This window comes from Myxocyprinus asiaticus, chromosome 11, assembly GCF_019703515.2.
Source record: "Myxocyprinus asiaticus isolate MX2 ecotype Aquarium Trade chromosome 11, UBuf_Myxa_2, whole genome shotgun sequence".
NCBI classification, from domain to species: domain Eukaryota; kingdom Metazoa; phylum Chordata; class Actinopteri; order Cypriniformes; family Catostomidae; genus Myxocyprinus; species Myxocyprinus asiaticus.
In genome coordinates, this window is record NC_059354.1 from 10,111,238 (window position 1) to 10,133,228 (window position 21,991).

At 37.4% G+C, this 21,991-nt stretch overlaps 1 protein-coding gene across 3 annotated transcripts in view; it reads right to left on the bottom strand.

The window, feature by feature from the left end:
• LOC127447748 (unconventional myosin-Ib-like) overlaps nucleotides 1-21,991 on the bottom strand; it is a 161,121-nt gene extending 139,130 nt beyond the window's left edge. For 2 of the 3 annotated variants that reach the window (XM_051709789.1, XM_051709788.1), the window contains exon 1: nucleotides 21,765-21,990. The gene's annotated coding sequence lies outside the window, so the exon portion shown is untranslated. Of the gene's footprint in view, nucleotides 1-21,764 lie in introns of all 3 variants that reach the window. The other variant, XM_051709787.1, reaches the window with a different exon arrangement.

Genomic DNA, 21,991 nt, shown 5'->3' on the forward strand with positions numbered 1-21,991 from the left:
AAACTTCACACTGTGAGTTCCAGTAAAAGTGGAAACTTGGACACTGTTGTTCATTATTAAAAGTTTCAAGCACTTGTTGAAATCCTTGGCAACTCTAACTGCATGTGATAGTGTGCTGGTAGCCTAGAAGCGCATATTTAACTTGATGACATAACTACATTTGAAAAAGCACTCAGGCACGTGGACAATATATGTTAAATACTTCAGAAGGGTCACTACAGATCAAGAGAGGAGAGATTACCCTTCCTGACAAGGACAGCAGATCACATGGATTTATTGAATGAAATCAGCGCAGAGATGATCAAATTGAAAAACTTAAAATTGCATAAACCAAAACATTAAAAGCATTTTGGTTGAAACTTAAAACAACACTATTTTTGCAACATATTGCATTTGCAACTTATTACAATACTTCCAATACCATTTTTAACTCTTTTGCATATCTTTAACTACACATTGTCATAAGTGAGTCAGATGTTAGCTAATTCAGTAACCTCTATGACACATTCAGTGAGTAATTAGACTGATTCAAACCGATCAAACAAGAGCTTGTTTGTGAGTCTTTTTGACCAAATCATTAAAATCACTGGCTCAAAAGATTCATTTGTTTACAAGTTGGACTACACTGGTAGTACGACACTGCGTGTTTTTTTAGGGTTTTTTGCGTGCAACCAGCGAGGGTATTACAACATAATCACTACGCGACCATGAGGAAAAAAGCGCATTGGGAATTGGGCATTCCAAATTGGGTGAAAAAGGGGAAAAATCCAACTAAAAAACAAAAAAAACAAGTATTTATTGTCTTTATATCATGTTGTAGACCCTGTATTTTTAATTAATCATTCAATTAAGGCTTAAAACTCTGGTAAAACAATTTATTTTTCCATGGGACTGTGGATTAAGTAGCAGTGCAGTAGCCTACCACTGCTGAATAGTGGTGCAGGAAAGGGGTTGGACTCAGGTTTGAGTCAAAAAGTAGGGGTGCACGGTATCAGCTGATATTTCTTTAAATCCTGTGATCGGCAGATTGCGCCTTAATTCAAGGCCGATTTAGCTTCGTTCGTCAGTTTTAAAGACAAGTCAGAGGACCAAGAGTCAAAGACAAATATAAAGATAAATCAAAAGGAGCAAAGGTTTACAAATTGAATAATAATATTACTGATCCACGGTAAGAAAATGTTTTTCCTCATCAATTAATAATAAAAAAAAGAATGTGCATTATGGAAAACATATAGTTGAAGTCAGAAGTTCACATACACTTAGGTTGAAGTCATTAAAACTCATTTTTTTAACCACTCCACAGATTTCATATTAGCAAACTTTGTGCATGAGTAATTTTTCCAACAATTGTTTACAGACAGATCGTTTCACTTTTAATTGACTATAATCCCAATTCCAGTGGGTCAGAAGTTTACATACACTAAGTTAACTGTGCCTTTAAACAGCTTGGAAAATTCCAGAAAATGATGTCAAGCCTTTAGGCAAATAGCCAATTAGCTTCTGATAGGAGGTGTACTGAATTGGAGGTGTACCTGTGGATGTATTTTAAGGCCTACCTTCAAACTCAGTGCCTCTTTGCTTGACATCATGGGAAAATCAAAAGAAATCAGCCAAGACCTCAGAAAAAAAAATTGTGGAACAAGTCCAGTTCATCCTTTGGGAGCAATTTCCAAATGCCTGAATGTACCACGTTCAACGGTACAAATAGTGCGCAAGTATAAACACCATGGGACCACGCAGCCATCATACCGCTCAGGAAGGAGATGCATTCTGTCTCCTAGAGATGAACGTATTTTGATGCGAAAAGTGCAAATCAATCCCAGAATAACAGCAAAGGACCTTGTGAAGATGCTGGAGGAAACAGATAGACAAGTATCTATATCCACAGTAAAACGAGTCCTATATCAACATAACCTGAAAGGCTGCTCAGCAAGGAAGAAGCCACTGCTCCAAAACAAAAAGTCAGACTTCAGTTTGCAAGAGCACAATGGGACAAAGATCTTACTTTTTGGAGAAATTACCTCTGGTCTAATAAAACAAAAATGTAACTGTTTGGCCATAATGACCATCGTTATGTTTGGAGGAAAAAGGGAGGTTACAAGCCGAAGAGCACCATCCCAACTGTGAAGCATGGGGGTGGCAGCATCATGTTGTGGGGGTGCTTTGCTGCAGAAGTGACTGGTGCACTTCACAAAATAGATAGCATCATGAGGAAGGAAAATTATGTGGATATATTGAAGCAATATCTGAAGACATCAGCCAGGAACTTAAAGCTCAGTCGCAAATGGGTCTTCCAATTTGCATATCTCCAAAGTTGTGGCAAAATGGCTTAAGGACAACAAAGTCAAGGTATTGGAGTGGCCGTCACAAAGCCCTGACCTCAATCCGATAGAAACTTTGTGGGCAGAACTGAAAAAGTGTGTGCGAGCAAGGAGTCCTACAAACCTGACACAGTTACATCAGTTCTGTCTGGAGGAATGGGCCAAAATTCCAGCAACTTGTTGTAAGAAGCTTGTGGAAGGCTACCCAAAATGTCTGACCCAAGTTAAACAATTTAAAGGCAATGCTACCAAACACTAACAAAGTGTATGTAAACTTCTGACCCACTGGGAATGTGATGAAAGAAATAAAAGCTGAAATAAATCACTCTCTCTACTATTATTCTGACATTTCACATTCTTAAAATAAAGTAGTGATCCTAACTGACTGAAGACAGGGAATGTTTTTTTTTATGATTAAATGTCAGGAATTGTGAAAAACTGAGTTTAAATGTATTTGGCTAATGTGTATGTAAACTTCTGCCTTCAACTGTATAATTTCGCACACTAGCTTATGACCAATTTGGTTTTGAATGGTTAATTGCAATAATGCAAAATGTACAATAATTATTAAATATTGCAATAGTATTAAGCTACCCCCCCCCCCCCCTCTCTCTCCATCTTGCTTTCTCTTATAGCTATAGGCCAAGAATCAGTTTTTCCCTGATACATTCAAACCAAAAGCAATAGATATACATGATCGAGACTTTGTGAGACCGCGCACCCCACTGAAATCCAAGATATGCTGGCATGCACAACTGCTCACAAGAATAAAAAAAAAACAATGATTAAGTTCATTGTCATCAGTGTTTGAAGGAATATTCAAGGAGAGTGAAACAGGTCAAGAAAGTCACACCCCTGGCTCTGTTCAGCTGCACAGCTACTTGCCGGAGGCAGCCACCCATTTGACTTGATACGACTGTGTTGGCGTACTGGTGAGTGAATAAAGATCGCTTTCCGGTTCTTGCAGAATTAGCCCGATCTTATCTCTCTGCTCTGTGCACCATCGTGTACAGTGAGCGTCTTTTTAATCGCTGCTTTGCACATCATAAACACCAAAAGGAGCTAACTCGCTTGCGAGTAGAGATGCTGCTCTTTGTAAAGAAAAACTTACCATACATGCTCAGTGACAAGAAGCTGTAAGACTGTAGGCAATAATTGTCGATTTGAGGTGCATTTCTGTGTTCAATATTTTTCTGTTTTGTACAACAAATTTGCATTACTTGTACCAATGCTGAAATAACCTGCGATTCATGTTTTTTCAGACAGTCGAGTTGTGGGTTTGATTAGTAACTTGAAAGCATCACAAAGGGAAGTCCTTCTAAAGCAGTTAGTGTGCTGAAAACATTAAGTTTATATACACTACTGGTCAAACGTTTTGAAACACTTGACTGAAATATTTCTCATGATCTTAATAAATGTTTGATCTGAAGGTGTATGCTTAAATGTTTGAAATTAGTTTTGTAGACAAAAATATAATTGTGCCACCATATTAATTTATTTCATTATAAAACTAAAATTTAATTAAAAAAAAGTTTTTGAAATGGATGACTTGGACCAAATAATAATAAAAGCAACCAAAAAGTGCCCAACATAGATGGGAACTCCTTCAATACTGTTTAATAATAATTAATAATTAATAATAATTTTCTTTATTTATCACACATTATACATTTGCACATATACGGTGAAATTCTTCTTTTTCACATATCCCAGCCAAGCTGGGGTCAGAGCGCAGGGTCAGCCATGATACGGCGCCCCTGGAGCAGATGGGGTCAAGGGCCTTGCTCAAGGGCCCAACGGTGGCACCGTGGCGGTGTTGGGGCTTGAACCCCTGACCATCTAGTCATTAACCCAGAGCCTTAACCGCCAAGCCACCACTGCACCAAGACCTCTCAGCCCATCAGTAGTAGACACCACTGCCCAAAAAGCATCCCAGGGTGATACTTCAAGAAGTTGGTTGAGAAAATGTCAAGAGTACATGTCTGCAAATTCTAGGCAAAGGGTGACTACTTTGAAGATGCTAAAATATTACACAGTTTTGATTTATTTTGGATTTTGTTTAGTCACAACATAATTCCCATAGTTCCATTTATGTTATTCCATAATTTTGATGACTTTACTATTATTCTAATATGTGAAAAAAAAAAAAATATATATATATATATATATATATATATATATATATATATATATAATAAAGAATGAGTGTTTCAAAACTTTTGACCGGTAGTGTGTGTGTATATATTTTTTTTGTTTTGTTTTTTATTTATTTATTTATTTTTTACTGACAGCAGATTTCAGTAGAATTTTGCAGTAGAACTCATTCACATTTCTTGTATTTGTATGCATCTCTTGTGGTATTTAGGCCCACTAGTAACCTATGTTGCATTTCAGTGTTTTTTAACAATGTCAATGTTGTTGGCCTCAAATTTCCTGATCGGTGCACCACTATCAAGAAGTATGCACCAGAAGGCATTTTAGCTTCAGTATTCCCACTAAAACACTACCAACTAACTATTTTGACATTTGCAAAGGATTTGCTGGGTTACACAAATGGACCATCCAGTGTTGTCAAACAGTGCATCAGGTCAGACACACTTGCCTGCTCATAATTGGATGCAGCTGATGTGCATTAGCAAATAAAGCCATCATTGTTCAAGCCATATTTCAGATTCATCTCACAGAGTTCCCCACAATCGTTCATAAATCCATCAGATTAAGCAGGGGTAGTATTTTTATAGTATTTTTAGTCACCCGACTGCCCTAAAAAATTAAGCCACCATGTGCAACATCAGCATCAGTATTTCACTGGATTGTCCGGTTGTCACTGTTCTGAATTGGCCCACACCCAACACTCTGCAGCTGCCCTATATTTCTACAGTGCAACACCAATAATATATCATTTAAAATTCCTGGAACAGAGCCATGTGTGATTTTCCACTTGCGTACAAGGTAGAGCAGAAAGTCCCTCTTTCTAACCTTCAAGAGAAATGTACTTACCTTCCCCCTGGAACACCCAGACAAACACACACTGCAACAACTTAACATCAAATAGGCCCTCCATTACATTTGATAACACAAATTTAAGCACAGATCAGAACATTTCAATTCAATTCACCAAAGTTGTAAATCAATCCACACCCTTAATAAGATAAATAATTAACAAAATGCAGGGCTCGACAATAAGGACTGCCCGATGGCCTGGGGCCAGTGTGAGTGAGATTCGGGCCAGTTGCTAGAACTGTCACTTGTCCGATTGGGCCAGTGCTGCAGCTATAGCATTAGTGCAAGCAAACAACAAGTGAGAGAGCACAAAAATTACACAGAGTGAATGAAGTCTTCTAACAGAGGAGCGAGCGCAAGTATATTTATCTTGCAAAGATGCGCGAGCGCATAATATACTGGAAGTGCCAAGGCACAGTCCTGTGCATGCACAAGATCGTGCAGACACCGAGCACACTCTCCTAGCACTGTCCTCGCTCTTTTCCAAGTGTCTTAGCAGCAGCTTATTCCAATGTGTAGAAAATAAAAGTGAAAAAAAAAACCCCACTTAATGAATTTCGTAGTGGGATTTAACGTCTTGTGCAACATTTTAAGCATCCCTGCACATTCTGTGTTCACAGTGCACGAAATCCCACATTTTCCGTTTATACATGTTGGTGAAAAGCAGTAATCCACACATTGCAACACAAAAAAATCAACAGTTTCATGTTATAGGGCTGAAAATCCATGTCTCTCCGTGCATATGTCTCATCATCATCTCTCTCCGTGCAGCGTAGACTGTTTAACATGCATGTGCTCTCGTAAAGGGACAGAGCGCTAGTTTTATTCCCACTGTAAAAAAAAAGCACATTTTCTCTCATTAATTCGCCTTTAGAGATGAAGCGCTGAATGAGACGTAATAAACTTTGTTAAACCCCAGTTATACACGTGTCTGGAAATCACAAGCTGCTCAGTATCCAAAATGTAAGTGTACATTTAATTAGGTTAGTTTCAAAATGTAATCATTAATTCGACATGATAATGGCGTTTGATATGAAAAGAAGCAAGATCACTATGACTATTAGGCTATTATTATATGAGCTGTTCAGCTGAAGGGTGAAGATGAATATTTGAAACAATCTACTTCATATCATCCTCATAAAACACCTGTTACTTGTCTCATTTCTGGACCGTACAGGTATTTTTGTTTTTGTTCTTTGTATATCAGTCAGTGTTGGTCTTGTTTGGGTTGTCTGATTTCATGTTATATACACATTGTTAATTCACAGATTAGGCCTAATATCTCCCTAATGTATATTACACGTCACAACCGATTTGGTAGCAAGTCTCTTCTCAGGGATTCATATGTTTATTACATTCAGCCAATAATCACATCAACTCAGTGATTAAATCTTTGTGAATACACTACACATGGCCAAAGGTTGCATTACAGCATGACTAAACGGGTGACCGAAAACCCATCATCTGCACAACAGAACCCTTCACTTAAAAACTCATGTATAAATGGCAGGACGGCTGAGGTTAATATGATGTATTTATGAATTTATATCTGTAAAGCGCTTATATGGGATTACATAAGGCATAAATCATATCTTGCAAATTATAAATGTGATTCAGTTTGGGGGGGACATTGTCTTAAAAACATATGTAAAAAATAATTATCTTTGGATACATTTTTAAAGCCATGATGGTAAAAACAGCTATTTATCATTTGTGTTGGGGCCAGTAAAAATCTGAAGCACTGGCCCGACTGGGCCAGTAGAAAAAATCCTTAGCATTGAGCCCTGAAATGTCCTGAGGTGTGACATACTATACTCCAAATATAAAACAATTTTATCACCATTTAACTAATTCTTTTAGAATAATTATGCACACAACTTTTTTTAAACGTTTTTCTTTTTAAAAGACTGCATGGAATATTTGTACTTTTAAACATTTATCTGTCACACTGTAGGACCATTTAAAATTAACTAAAGGCAAAAGGTGTTAAAAATGGTGAAAAACACAAAAACTTGGTAACACTTGAAGCTGAAAGTATACTCCAGTTTCGACACGAAAGCTTAGCATCTGCGTGCAGTCGGACACTAGCCTTTCAAAATATACTTAATTTGACTGTGGAAGGTTGGAACGTGTGATACGACTGCTACGAGATACTGGACTATTTCTCTTCAGGAGTTTAAACATAAAGATGTCTTTATAGTCCTTCAGACTCAAGTTGCAACATGCAGGTATCTCCTGACCTCCTCACACATGTGCTCTTGACGTGCACATCCACTGTTGTTGTTTCCACCTTTGTCTCCAGTTGTTTACATCTTCTAGTGCTTCTTAGTGACAGCAACGGCTCAACTGTGAGTGTTGCCACCTAGTGGACCCACTAAATGAAGCAAATAATTCCTCGGGCATGCATATACAGCACGTTCAGAGTATGTGCGGTTAGAAAAATCGGGTCGCACACGTTCAGTGCTCGAGCACTCTGCTGATGATGAAATTTGCATCATACGTCCTGTCTGCATACGCCTAGCCACGTCTGACCACAGTATACTTTTGGGCTTTACAATAAGGTTGTATTTGTTAACATTAGTAAATGCATTAGTATCATTAACTATCAATGAACAATATATTTTTTTCAGCATTTATTAATTGGTCAATGTTAATTTATGAAAATACAACTGTTCATTGTTTAGTTCACATTTGTTCATAATGCATTAACATATACGTATTTGTATACTAATGTTAAAGAATACAACCTTATTTGTAAACCGTTACCAAAAACTTTTTCAGTGGGGTCCAAAAGTCTGAGACAACTAGTGAAAATGCTCCTATTTTTACTTGACATTATTTCCTTACAAATTCTATTATCTAAAACAATGAGTGGTTTCAATTTGAAAAATGAACATGAATTTTAGAATTTCTTAGTATTTGGTCTTTTCGGTTTAATGACAGCATATAATGACAAACGTAGTTAATTTCCAGGTTTAAATTGGATTTTGAATCCCAGATTTTCAATATAGTTTCAGACTTTTGGACCCCACTCTACATTTTAATTTATAACTTACAATTTGATGCAGATTAAAAAAAAAAAAGTCCATGGAAACGTAGTGTAAGCTAAAAGCAGAAAAAAAATTGTTCAAACATTAACCTCACAGTTAGTGATGCCAGTAGAGAAAGTAAACAACACAACAGAGTTTAACCGAATACAGACAAGGGTTGCGGGGTTTACCGGTACTAACGAAGTATCGCGATACCAAAAAGAATTTTAATGGTACGACATCATCTTGTTGCTAATTTCGGTACCATATTACAGGCTAAGAATCAGTGAGATGTGACAAATTTGAGATGAAGTCAATGACAATTTGAAAATAAAAAACCTGGATATGGCCAAGTGTGATCATTAAACAGCAGAAAGATGTCATTTAATTAAATAATTGATTAATTAAAATTGGCAGATGCACTGCACGCTACAGAATGAACAAGAGGTGCGCACTGCTCTGTCATATGATTCCTACAAACACACACACACACACACACCACGGACGGACGCAAGCGCACACAAAAAAACACAACACACACTGCTAGTGCTTAATTTTCATGGTGTGTTTATAGTATAAACAGCTGTCAACACTTAAATGAACTCCTCGAGTGCCGCTCGGAGATATCAGCTCGAGAGTCAGGACAGGAATATCCCAGCATTAATGGGAAGCTTGATATAACTAAGCCGTAAAAACAGGAAGAACACAAAGGTCTGTCAAAATAAAAGTCCCGCTAACATGAAAGCTCTATTCAAATGGATGCATGAAATTGAAGACAGAAAAATATAACTACTGTGTAAAAATGTAATATTAAAAAAGTAGCAATAATACTCATAACAATTATGCAATATGAAATGGTTGCATTATTATTATCTGTAAGCAATATCACAGACAAAAGCAGCCTTGTGCCACAGGTGATCAGATTTTTTTCATTGTTTTCATTAATACTGTGAAGCTCTGTTGTGCAGCATTTTATTTTACCAAAAAATTTACATTTTATAATATTTTTATTTGATTAAAACTGTATGTATCAATTTGATTAAACACCATTTGATCATAACATTTAATTAAAACATTTAACATGGAATCCAGAAAAATTAAAATGGAAAATGCATAATTTGTATCTGTAAGACTTTATACAGTTCTTTTAATCAGGTCATTTTCTGTGTAATTTCATCACAAATCTGAGGCTTTTTATTTGTTGATTAAAGTATCGATTTAGATTGTTTTGTGGAGTAACACTCCTTTGGGACAGTTGTGGATGAATCTGCACGTTCCTTGTGTTTATGCCTCCTATTGGCTGGAGTTTGTTTTATAGATAATTTTCTGTTATGTAATTCTGTCTCGCAGAATTTGTATAGAAGCACCGGACTTGAGCAATCCAACGGGAAAGTTGTTTGCGGGGACTCTCGTAGGCGTACGTTGACTTTGATTTTATGGGAATGTTCGGGTGGAGGGGTTTAATTTATATAACTGATTCCATATTTTATGTTGTGTTTATCTGTCTTGTGATGGAATAATAATAAAAAATATGTAATAAAAAATAAAAAATAATAAAAAAAAAGTATAGATTTAATATCGATACCAAGGTACCAGGGCTGGTATTGTACCGAAGCCAAAATGTTGGTATTGAAGCAACCGTTTATAAAGAGTCATACACATGGCTGGTGAGCGTGGCAACTATAGACTCGCTCTAAATTGAGTGATGGGGCAAAGCCATTGTGGCTATTTCAGAGTCCTTGCAAGATTGCTCAGTGACCTGAAACACTGTTCTGCAAGTCTGCACCATTTCCAGGGTAAACCCTCTGATTGACTTCTCCAATCCCACAGAAGCCACACTTGGCAGACTGGAAAGCATCCCTGGATCACATCTCCAGGACTTGTGATTCTTTTCTTACACTATAATAAAAAATAACAGTAATGGTAACTTCAGTTTTTGTGTCAGGCTCAATGCGGTTTCATAAATCAATCATGCCTCTTGCTTTGGCAAGTAAACTATTGTTAACTTCTGCGAAGGACTCATAATAGCTTGGGCATGTCCAAAATAAGCCTATATGAAGATAACAGGCTTTCAAAGACATGTCTTTAAAATTCTCTCAGTCATAAAGCTTTATTGAAAATATTTTTGAGCATTGAAGCCTTGTAAATTTGCTCATGGAGGGTTTACAAAGCTACAGACAATAGATTTAATCAAGCATCACATGGCAGCTGCATTTTAATTCCTTAACATCAATGATTTCCACTTGAACCATGCTGCAACCTTTAAGCAAGGGAGGTGCTTTCGCAATTTCAATTTCTACCGATGCATGTGTTTTGGAGAACATTACCATCTCATCCCAACAGGGCTGCCCCCTAATAGTCGACCAAACATTAGTCGATGAAAAGTGTCTTTGTCGACCAAGTTTTGATTGGTTGGTCGCAGAAAAGAAACTCCACAGGAAACCGACGAGCAGTATTACCGCTGGTTGGACGCTAGGTGGTAATATGGGGTAATTTTCGTTAAGCAGGGTTAGGGTTAAGCCTACACAATAAAACAATTTTTATTTCTTTTAACTAAAAATTCAAATGAAACTGGAAAAAAATAAGTGCAATTAAAATGTATGTTGTTCAACTTTTTGAAAGATGGCTTTACAACAGTTGTGAAGGGCAACATCTCTTTGGAAACTAACCTACTTCATCTGTGCATTCTCTACCGGTCGTGTATTTAGTTTTCCAGGAAAATACATCATGTGTGTGAATACATTTGTTTTGTTCCTTCCTTCACAGAAAGACAGACAGACAGAGAGATGGATGGATGGATTTAGAAATGGATAGAGATGGATGGATGGATGGATATTCAAATTGCACTCCAAACGAAATGAAAAAGCAATTAAAATAATGAAGTGATCAAATAAAAAAAAATAATAATAAAAATATATATATATATATATATATATATATATATATATATATATATATATATATAATATTAAGTAACTACCTTTCCATTTATCGTCAGGCAAGTATCCGTCTAAACATGCAGGCGGAAAATTACTTACACAAATGAAGACATAAAAACGATGATAATAATAACTGAAATATAAATCATGGTTCGAGGTGAACGTGTTTTTGTATTATTTTATGTTTTAATCACAGATGTATAGGCTGTAGAGTTGTGGTCACAATGAACTGCTCTGTGGAAATAAAGTGAACTGAACTCAAAGCACCTCCTCAGCTGAGCTGTCTGAGGTCATTTGCAGCACTCATAGACGATACTGATCTTGCAACAAAAAAAGAAGACAGAAATAAAGAAAGAGTGAGAACCTTTTACAAGTGCGTTTCACGAGACTGCACGCCTCTGTATAAACATGCGCACAGACGGCTTTTCTGTCATCTGTTCTTAATAATATAATAAAGTGCGTTCCTTCAAGCATGTGTCTGTCTCTCTACGGACAAATTATTTGTAATATTAATTTGATAATAACAATAGCCTAATAATAATAATAATAATAATAATAATATATAATACATTAATGGGAAAACGAGCCAAACAAAGTCAGTTCAATTCCTGTCCCATCGTACCACTTTTCTCACTGAATATTCCATTTCACTCACTAATGCATCAGACTACTGAAATACACTGGGTTGTAAATGCTATTTCAAGCTGACTTTAACTGCACCAGTGGTGGTGTTACATTGGCCTATTTCCATTATAAATAAAAACTTTTACAGAACAACAAAAGATTTAAGCTATCTTCTCTCGGTGGCATTTAGGGTGCTTTCACACTTGGTTTGATTGCTTGGACCAAACCAGAGTTCGTTTCCTCCCCCGTCCCCCTGCCACGCTGGTCTCTGTACACATCATATTTTTTGGGGTCTGAACCGTGGTCCAATTACATCATCAATGCGAGTACAAGCAGTAGCTGTTTACTACTGTAACTAGGCAACAACTCAAGAAGACATTAGCTTCGCTGTGTTACTGAAGTATTCATCTCTTTAGATTTACCACTCAAACTTTACATGCACAAAACGACAATTATGTTTGTCTGTCACGGATGCATTGAATGTGCAATGATGTGAAGAATATTAGCATTTGTCTGCTGTGAGCCAGCAGATGCGTTGCAAGAGTGAAGAATGTGAGCTGCTCTCTGAAGGTGATTTATTCGCATGAACCATACCCCAGACAACCTCTTCAAGTAGACTCGGGTGCGGATCACGAGTGCACACCCGAGTTTGGAAAACAGCGTTCACACCACCCAAACGAACCGAACTTTGACGTCATTCGAACTTGGGTGCACACCAAAAGTGCTAGTGTGAAAGTAACCTTAGTCACTTTATATTGTATAAGCAGAGCTGTTGTTGATAAAGGCTATGTGACTGAGATAGTGAAGTGACAGAGGTCATCACTCTTATCAGCTCTCATTGTTCCCTTTGCTACTTTCTAGAAGTATTGATAATGGCGTGGAAGGCTGGCCTTCATAATCTGCATCAACCTGTGTAGCGTCATTCTTTACCTGGCCAGGGCCTCCGTTTATAGCCACTGATGATCAAACTAGTGTTTGATTACGACCCCGTTTACACCTGTTATTAAGATGCATCTCGGGTGATCCGATCACATGTGGTCAGGCGAGACACATCGCTGTTACACCTGGTCGCTTAAATGGAGTCTCCTGTGACCATTTGTGTTCGGATTTCAGGGAGAGGGTCTCTGTTTTATGACGAAATCAATCACTATGTTAGTTTGTTACTGCATGACATTAAAGCGCAACAAAGTCATTAAAGAAAAACTATTTCTATACTGTTTCTTGCAGTTGCATCTGAAATTTGATCTAAGCACAAATGCAACATTTCAAGCAGAAGTATCCACTATTTAGTGTATTACCTGTATTGAAGGTGCTACAGATGTCCGTGCTTCTCATCTGTGTTGATATCAGACACACTGAAGAAGATCCATGAAGTTCTTGTGTTTGTGTCCGCTTTTTTTATTTTTGTGTCCGGTTATTTACATTTTAAGCTGCTCGTAACAGGCAAAGTTTACACTTTTTTTTAGCGCAGCGATTGATTGACAGGTGAGGGGAGGAGCTTCACTGCTGTCCAGGACGCATTCAGGACGCATAAGCATTTACACCTCAAATACGATGCCGTCACATGCGATTTTGACCACATTCGTACGTGGTTTCTGTGATCTGATCAAATAATGTTTTAGACCCCGTTTATACCTGTATTTAGCGCTGATCTCGTGATCGGATCACTAAAATGCGTCTTAATGCCATGTGTAAACGGGGTCTATTAATGATTAATCTCTCCCTTATTCCTCTAGTCCCCCAACTGCTGCTACCTTTCGTACATCATCTATTGCAGTAGTTCTTAACTGTTTTTGCTTAAGGACCCAGATTTTCTATTAGACATCAAGTGAGGAACCAACACGGAAGTAAACAAAAATGTCATAAGTCAATCATAGAAATATACTACCATTCATAATCCTAAAATATTAAAATAACAATTAAATAATTTCTTTTTTTAAATATCTCGGCTGCCATTAATTCACGAAACATATTGTGGTCAGCGCAAACCAAAATAATATTTATCCTAGTTGCACGCAAACCCGTATTTAATGTACAGTAATCTGGGTCATATTTGTTTTATGTATATCTCGTTTGAAGATTCAAAACAATTTAATACGAAAAATATACACAAATAGAAGAAATCAGGTCAAATACTTTTTCACAGCACTGTAATCTGGGTCATATATCTTTTACCTTGTATAGTTTTGTTCATGGTTTTTGGGAATGAGGGCATGTCACACTGCACGCAACCTGACCATCTTGGTATGAATTTATGCCAAAATACTGTAGAGTTTGATAAAGTTGAGAAGCCTACTTTTTTTGCCATCCTGTATGGTTCTTTGCATTAAGCATTGTTTCTTTCTCTGCTGTCGGTGACCCAACAGGCCTGTGACCCAATTCTGGGTTGCAAACCACCAGTTTAGTACCACTGATCTTACCGTCTATATGCAAACACCTCCCATTATTTTTCCATGATGCATGTTTGGGACAGGATAGGAATTCTGCTGCTCGGTTTCTTACTTATTCTAAGAAATCATCCCATGTCACTCCCATTTTACGTAGTCTACACTGGCTACCTGTCTCTAACAGCATTCAATATAAATACTCAAAACATTTAAAGCTCTTAATGGTCTTGCCCCTCTGTACATCCCTGACCTCCTTCATCACTACTCCCCTATGTTATTCTGATTCGTAATTGCTTTGCTTTTCTGCTGTGACTGTATGCTCCAGTCTTTTTTGTTATTGTATGCTTCTCTGCTTGCGAAAGTTTTTTTCCCTCTATGCTAATGTCTCTTTGTTATTTGTATATAAAATAAACATTTTTTTTATTAATATGAACTTGTTTTCTTTGCATTATTCGAGGTCTGAAAACACTGCATCTTTTATGTTATTTTAACCAGTTGTCATTTTCTGCAAATAAATGCTTTTTACTCAAACACATACCTATAAATAGCAAATCCAGAGAAACTGATCATTTTGCAGTGGTCCCTTATTTTTTTCCAGAGCTGTATGTAAATAGCATTGCAAAATGTCAAGATTTATAAGTTGTTTGAGGATGTAAAAAGGTTGACTCAATTACGTCATTCAAAATGCTTTAAAGGAGCAGACAGTCACTTCTGAACTCTTTTGGTCCGTTTCCCATTTCCAAGGTAACAGCAAATTTTCTAATTGGTGGATTTCACTTCAGGATTATGGGTAGTGTAGTTTTTCACTGAGAATTAAGCAATTAAATACTTTTTTTAAAATTAAAAATCACACTGATTTACGGCTTCTACAAAATAAAATATTTCAAAAGAATTTACGGCAGCGCACCATTGCTTTTTTTTTTTTTTTTTTTTGTGAACATCTTGGACCACTCGGTTTTGTTTTCATGCACTTTACATTATGTTTATTTCTATATATGATACCAAATTCTAATGCATACTTAAGAAGCCATAACATTCACTTGCATATTTCCTCCCAACATTGTTTATATTAATGTTTTGCAAGATTTAATTTATACCCATTTGTGATGTATTTAATTATGTTTTAATTTGTCCTTTTTTTATGTAAAATATAATACATAACTCTCTAATCATTTTTATCAGGTGGGGGTGACTGGAGGGTCTCGCCTAGGGTGCCAAATTGGGTAGGACAGTCACTGTTGTCAACAGCCGAGCATTTACAGTTTTCATCGATCTGCAAATCTAGTAGATACAAAGACCTAGAGGAAGTGACTCTACTGTATAAAGTTTCGGTAGCCCCAGAGACCCAACCTTCTGAAAGTCAACATTTCTTCTCAGTCTTTACAGAAATCCGTTAGAACGGCAATAACATCACAACACTTAACGTGATGTGGAGTCTGTTGATTGTGGTTTGCAAAAGCACCTTTCTAGAGAAGAGTGCTGCACTGTAGGCGTTCAGTGGGTGGACTAATCCATTTGCTTGAAGTGGGGTGAGCGAGGTGCAATGGGACAAGTACAGAAAGCACATTACATAAAGTACCTGCACTTTCTAATTGGCTCACTGCTACAGAAAAAAAAAAAGAGACTTCATGTGAATTTCTTGTTTTATGAAAACCGAATAATCTAATATACCTACAGAAAAATACCTGCCACATCTTGGCATTCACTATTTAAGGTTAAGGGAATTACACAGAAACTTATAGAAAACTACAGTCAGACAGCTCATAAAACCACTGGTTTCCAGTTACACTGATTAAATTAATTAAAGCCAATACGAGCAGTTTTTTTAGCTCTAACTTTTGGCCTTGAGCAGTTTCCATAGACTGTAAACTAGGTTGTGAGTGTGAGACGAATTCCTCAGGAAGCAATATGAGGTTCTAACATGAAAGGAGACCGTTTAGGCCTACGATTTTTCCACCAAAGTTCTGAATTTTGTGCACTGTATACAGTTTAAAAAACAATATCTGTGCTTAACATAAAGGAAAATGTCTGTCTTCATTTCAAAGGGGACATTGCATAAATGATTTTAACAGCTAGCTCTCCCATCAATCTTTTTTAAAATCTTACATTCCAATAAGGAAGTCTCCAAAGTACTAGTCAGGCTACTTATTAATAAAACCACAGAAGCTTTTAGTGCCCTAGTACAAAAACTGATGATCAAGTTAGACCAAAAGGTGACAATCACAAGAATCATGTATTTTAAATTTGATTGTTTTAAATTTATTAAAAACATAGGTACATTTGTATTTTAAGTGGTAAATTAAGTGGTTCTCATTGGTTGCTAAGGTGTTGCTACAGCATTTCCAGGGTGTTCTGAGGGATTTTAAGCATGTTGCTATGTGGATTTTAGGGGGTTCTAGGTGGTTCCTGGGATGTTTCTAGGGTGGCTTTGAGTACATTACAAAATGGTTGTTAGGTGGTTGCTAGGACGTTTCTAGTGTGTTCTGGATGGATGCTAGGGTGTGACTATGGAATTTATAGGGTGTTCTGGGTGGTTATAGTGCATTACAATGTGGTTGTTAGGGACTTCTAGGAGGTTGCTAAGATGTTGCAAGAGCATTAATAGGGTGTTCTGGGTGTTTTCTAGTCCATTACAATGTGGTTGTTAGGCGGTTCTAGGTGGTTGCTAGGGTGTTGCTACAGCATTTCTAGATGGATACTAGGGTGTTCCGAGTGATTTTAAGCACATTGCTAGTTGCTGTTTGGGGATTCTAGGTGGTTGCTAAGGTGTGATTAGAGCGTTTCTAGAGTTTTCTGGGTGGATGTTAGAGTGTTTGGAGTGGCTCTTAATGAGTTGCTATGTGGATTTTAGGGTGTTCTGTGTGGTTGCTAGGATGTTTCTAGTGTGGTAATGAGTGCATTACAATATGGTAGTTAGGTGGATGCTAGAATGTTGCTAGGGTGTTCTGCGTGGATGCTAGGGTGTGACTAGGGAGTTTCTAGGGTGTTCTGGGTGGTTTTAGTGCCTTAATGTGGTAGTTAGGGTTTTTAGGGTTTTTCTAGGAGGTTGCTAGGGTGTTGCTACAGCATTTCTAAGGTGTTCTGAAAAATTAGGTTATTATGGGATTTTGAGGTGTTTGTCAGGGTGTTGCCACAGCATTTTTAGGGTGCTCTGGGTGGGTGCTATGGTGTTCTGAGTGATTTTAAGCACAAGTGGTTGTTCAGGGGTTCTAGGTGGTTGCCAGGATGTTGATAGAGCTTTTCTTAAGGGTTCTGGGTGAATTATATGGTGTTCTGAGTAATTTGTAGCACGTTGCTATGTGGTTGTTAGGGTTAGGATTACTAGGGTCAGTGCCCAAAGATTTTTCTAGTGTTTTCTGGGTGGTTTTGAGTGCATTGCTATGTGGTTGCACGGGTGTTGCCAGAGTGCTTCTAGGCTGTCCTGGGTGGATGCTAGACTGTTTTAAGTGGTTTTTAGTGCATTACAATATGGTTGTTAGGGGGTTCTATGTTGTTGCTAGGGTGTTGCTAGGGCATTTCTAGTGTGTTCTGGATGGATGCTAGGGTGTGGCTAGGGAATTTCTAGGGTGTTCTGGGTATTTTTAAACATGTTGCTATGTGGTTGTTAAGGGGTTTTGCTACAGAATTTCTAGGGTGTTCTGGGTGGATGCTATGGTGTTCTGAGTGATTTTATCTGCATTGCTATGTTGTTGCTAGGGTGTTTCTAGGCTCTTCAAGGTGGATCCTAGGCTGTTCTGATTGGTTTTTAGCACATTGCTATGTGGTTCTAGGTGGTTGCTAGGGCAGGGTGCGAATTAGGGCTGCAACTAACGATTCTTTTTATAATCGACTAATCTAACGATTATTCGACTATTCGGGCGATTATTGTAACGATTAATCATTAGCCCTTAACCGACTATCCCAACTTAAAAGGATGTATAACACGTGCTTGCTAACAATAAAGTGGACAAAATCATCTTTAAAAAATACCTCTAAATGACATTCACTGAATTAAATTAAAAAAAATAAAAAAACTTAAGAAATTCACTGCAAAAAATCTTATTGTTATCAAGGATTTTTAGATATTTTAAAATATTTGTATTTTTAATATTATATTCAACATTCTCAGATAACAATTTTGTCTTCTGCAGTAATAGCTGCTTAAGTAAATGTATGTCGTTTTAAAGGAGTTTTAGATATTTATATTGGAAAACAAGCCAAAACAAAAAATCAAAAACATATTTTGTTGCAGTGTATTATGGGGCAAAGACTACCCTCTCTCACCTTTCTGTTCACTTCAATCCATCTTTAACTCACAAAATAAAAAACATAAAAAAAACTCTCTTATTAATAAAGCTTTGTATTGCCAATTTTCTTTACGATAAGAATTGCACAGTGACATATATTATGATTCAATAAGTCACGAGTCATCACGTTATAATCTAGCTGCATTAAGCGTGCGCACTCGAGGGATGAGCGTTCCTGCGACAGTCTGCATCAGCTGGGCGCAGTTTCAATCTCTCCCCCTAAGATCGGGACACTTCACACAACTCATAGAAGAGGCACGGAGCGCACAGAGAAATGCCAGTTTTGGATTTTGTAGTTATTTACATGACCAGCTTCCTTATTATTTGAACTTTAATAAAGCTATAACACATTAAATATAACTGCATTAAAGATGTAAAGCTGGGGTGTTTCCTTTAAAGACGCTCGACAAGCAAGTTTTGCTTCAGCGGTGCGGCAGCTCCAGCTCCACTTATTCCACAGTGAGGGTGCTTCAGTATTTACTTTTTTTGTATTTTTGCATTATAATTCCTTCATACTTTGCGATCTACATCACCTGAAGCTGTTTGGAAAGTTTAGAATGTGTCTGAACTGTGAGCTGTTTTTTCCTCTTTCTCAGAACAGATGCGAACTGCAGTGCTGCTCTCGCGCGTCATCATTAATGTGATCTCATGTTACGTTAAATGAGATCAAACGACTATTCGACAACGAAATTGTACACAATTTTTTATTGTCAATTTCAATTAAATGTATTGGTTCAAGTGAATGTGCAGAAAAAACTCTCCTCATTCAAGAACGCACATTTATTCCGTGCATGGAATGATAACATTTTCAATCTTTAACCTGATGCTGTTGATCTGAATGTATAAAGCTAGCTGTCTGCTGAAATAACGAAAAATAATCACAAATCTAACAACAAAGCTGAAATGAAAGCTCACATTTTACATTGTCAATTAGACACGCATGGAAATTGCGTTCGTTACTACAGCAACAATAGGCTGCGGGCACTTCTCAGAATCATCATTGGCCAGTAGAAAGAAAAATTAACAAAACTGTAGCCTTTTACTTGAAATTAAAACAAGATACATGCCCTCACATCATACAGAATAACATTATTAAGAATAATGAATAAATAAAATCGTCATTTTTCTTTTTTTTAAATATCCTGATGGTAGTGTTGTAAGAAACAACCCTACTCAGAAATGCACTGTTTGATCCAAGAAAAAGTTAAAGCCCTATAAAGGCAGCAAATTATAGCAACATGGAGGGATATTTGCAACAAATAAATAAATCCTTCCTTTTGTACTGAGATTTCAATCACCAGTGAAGACAACATGAGCCAGAGAAAGAGAACAAAGAGAAGTTTTTTACTATTCAATGAAGAAATGTTAGTTTAGGAGTAGCTGAGAAAGTGCATGATAATACTTACATTTAGGTAGTCTATACATGGAAGTATTGTTTAAATAATGTTTATTAAAGGTATACTCAGTAACTTTTTGTTTGTCTCATCTTGGACTTATAGTGACACCTAGTGGTGTGGATGCAGCATCATTCAAAGTCAATAGTTTTCAGTTAGAGATGCCATTGTAGAAATTCACTTTTCTCAATCAGTCATGATTAATTTAATCCAAGAGTGAAAGTGTCCAATAACAAGAAGGATACTGCGATTAAGCGCGTCGTATTCAGCTGGTCATGTGACTCTAAAATGGCAGCCCCATGTAGAATAAAACAGCTTTTATAATATTACTGATATAACTAGAGTCTTCGTCTCATGTGAGTGCTCATGATTTTATACATATGTTTCAAATTTACAATTAATTTCTTTAGGAGTAAAACTTTTTTAATGGGGAAGAACTCTCTGAAGGTCATCGTGTAATTCGTCACCTGTGCTTGGTTGTTGCTAGAGTGTTTCTAGGCTTTTCTGGTTGGATCCTAGGCTGTTCTGAGCAGTTTTTAAGTACGTTGCTATGTGTTAGTTAGGGGGTTCTAGGTGGTTGCTAGGGCATTTTAGTGTGTTCTGTGTGGTTTTAATTATGTTGCAATATGGTTGTTAGGTGGTTGCTAAAAGGTTTCTAGGGTGTTCGAGTGGTTTTAGTGCATTGCTTTGTGGTTGTTAGGGGGGTCTAAGTATTTGCTAGGGTGTGGTTATGAAGTTTCTAGGGTGTTCTGGGTGGTTTTAGTGCGTTACAATGTGGTTTTTAGGAGGTTACTTGGTGTTCTGAGAGATTTTAGCACGTTGCTATGTGGTTGTTAGGGCGTTTTAGGGTGTTCTGGGTGTAAGCAGGTTCTAGGTGGTCGCTGGGGCGTTTTTAGGGTGTTCTGGGTGGTTGCTTACTAGCATAAAAAACAAATGATATTCAGGTCCCTCATTCAGTGCAAATTTGTGGGATTTTCTAGGTCCACCAGGAGAAAATCCAAAATGTCGTAAATCAGAAAAGTAACAGCACACCTCTCCTCTACAATTTGCGGTACCACTCATGTCTGCAACACATATTTGATCCTTGAGGTAAGAGGTTTGTTCAAATATGAGCAATAGTCAAAGTGATGCTTGCATTAGTGAAGAACAATAGGCAATAAAAGTTGTGCAAGGACTCTCTTTGTTAAATCCTTCTCGAAGTCAGCAGGCTTCACGGTTCTTTGGATATGCCATTCAGCTGAAGAGCATTAAAATCGCACACCGAGTGTCTGTCTGCTGCCATCTATACCGTCCATGCAAATATTATTATTACAGCTCACTGTTGCGCTCTTTTTCCTTCTTATCATAAAGTCTCAGATGAATGCAATGCACACGTTGCTTGGCAATTGGCCCAGACTTGTTCCTTCCTTCCTTCGTCCCCAGTTCAGATACATCTAAACTCAGCCAGCCGGCTTACACTTATAATGTGAAGAAAAGTTTAATTAATTCGACTTTCTTGCGCATTAACGCGACTGAGAGCTCGTGCGTTTCACGTCCACGTGGTATGTTAGTTTCATTTAAAACCCGTGCATCTGTATTACAACAATAACTAAAGTTACAAAGTTTACAAGGAGACCGTAGAGATTAAAATGAAAGCAATCACACTCCGCGTCCCTTTCTTATAAATCCCATAAATTAACGAATGACTAAACCGACACATTTTTAAAGCATACAAATTAATCAATTCATGTCTTTCATTCTGACAACATAAGCAACTTCGAATGAATGAAAACAGAACTTGCCTCAGCACTTTAATGTAAAATGTCCTTTTTAATCCACTCTTGGAGACAAAGCGATATCCAGCTCCAGGTAAATTCGGAGTTTGCGATTCGTGTGTCCCGTTCCCTGCGCTATTGTGAGGGTGTATCCCGTGAGAAGTTTCGGGATGAGTCTCTCGTTCAGTGAGGAGGCTAACTGAGAGACTACAGCTCCATCAACACGGGGGAGAATTGCCAAGAGGAGTCCAACT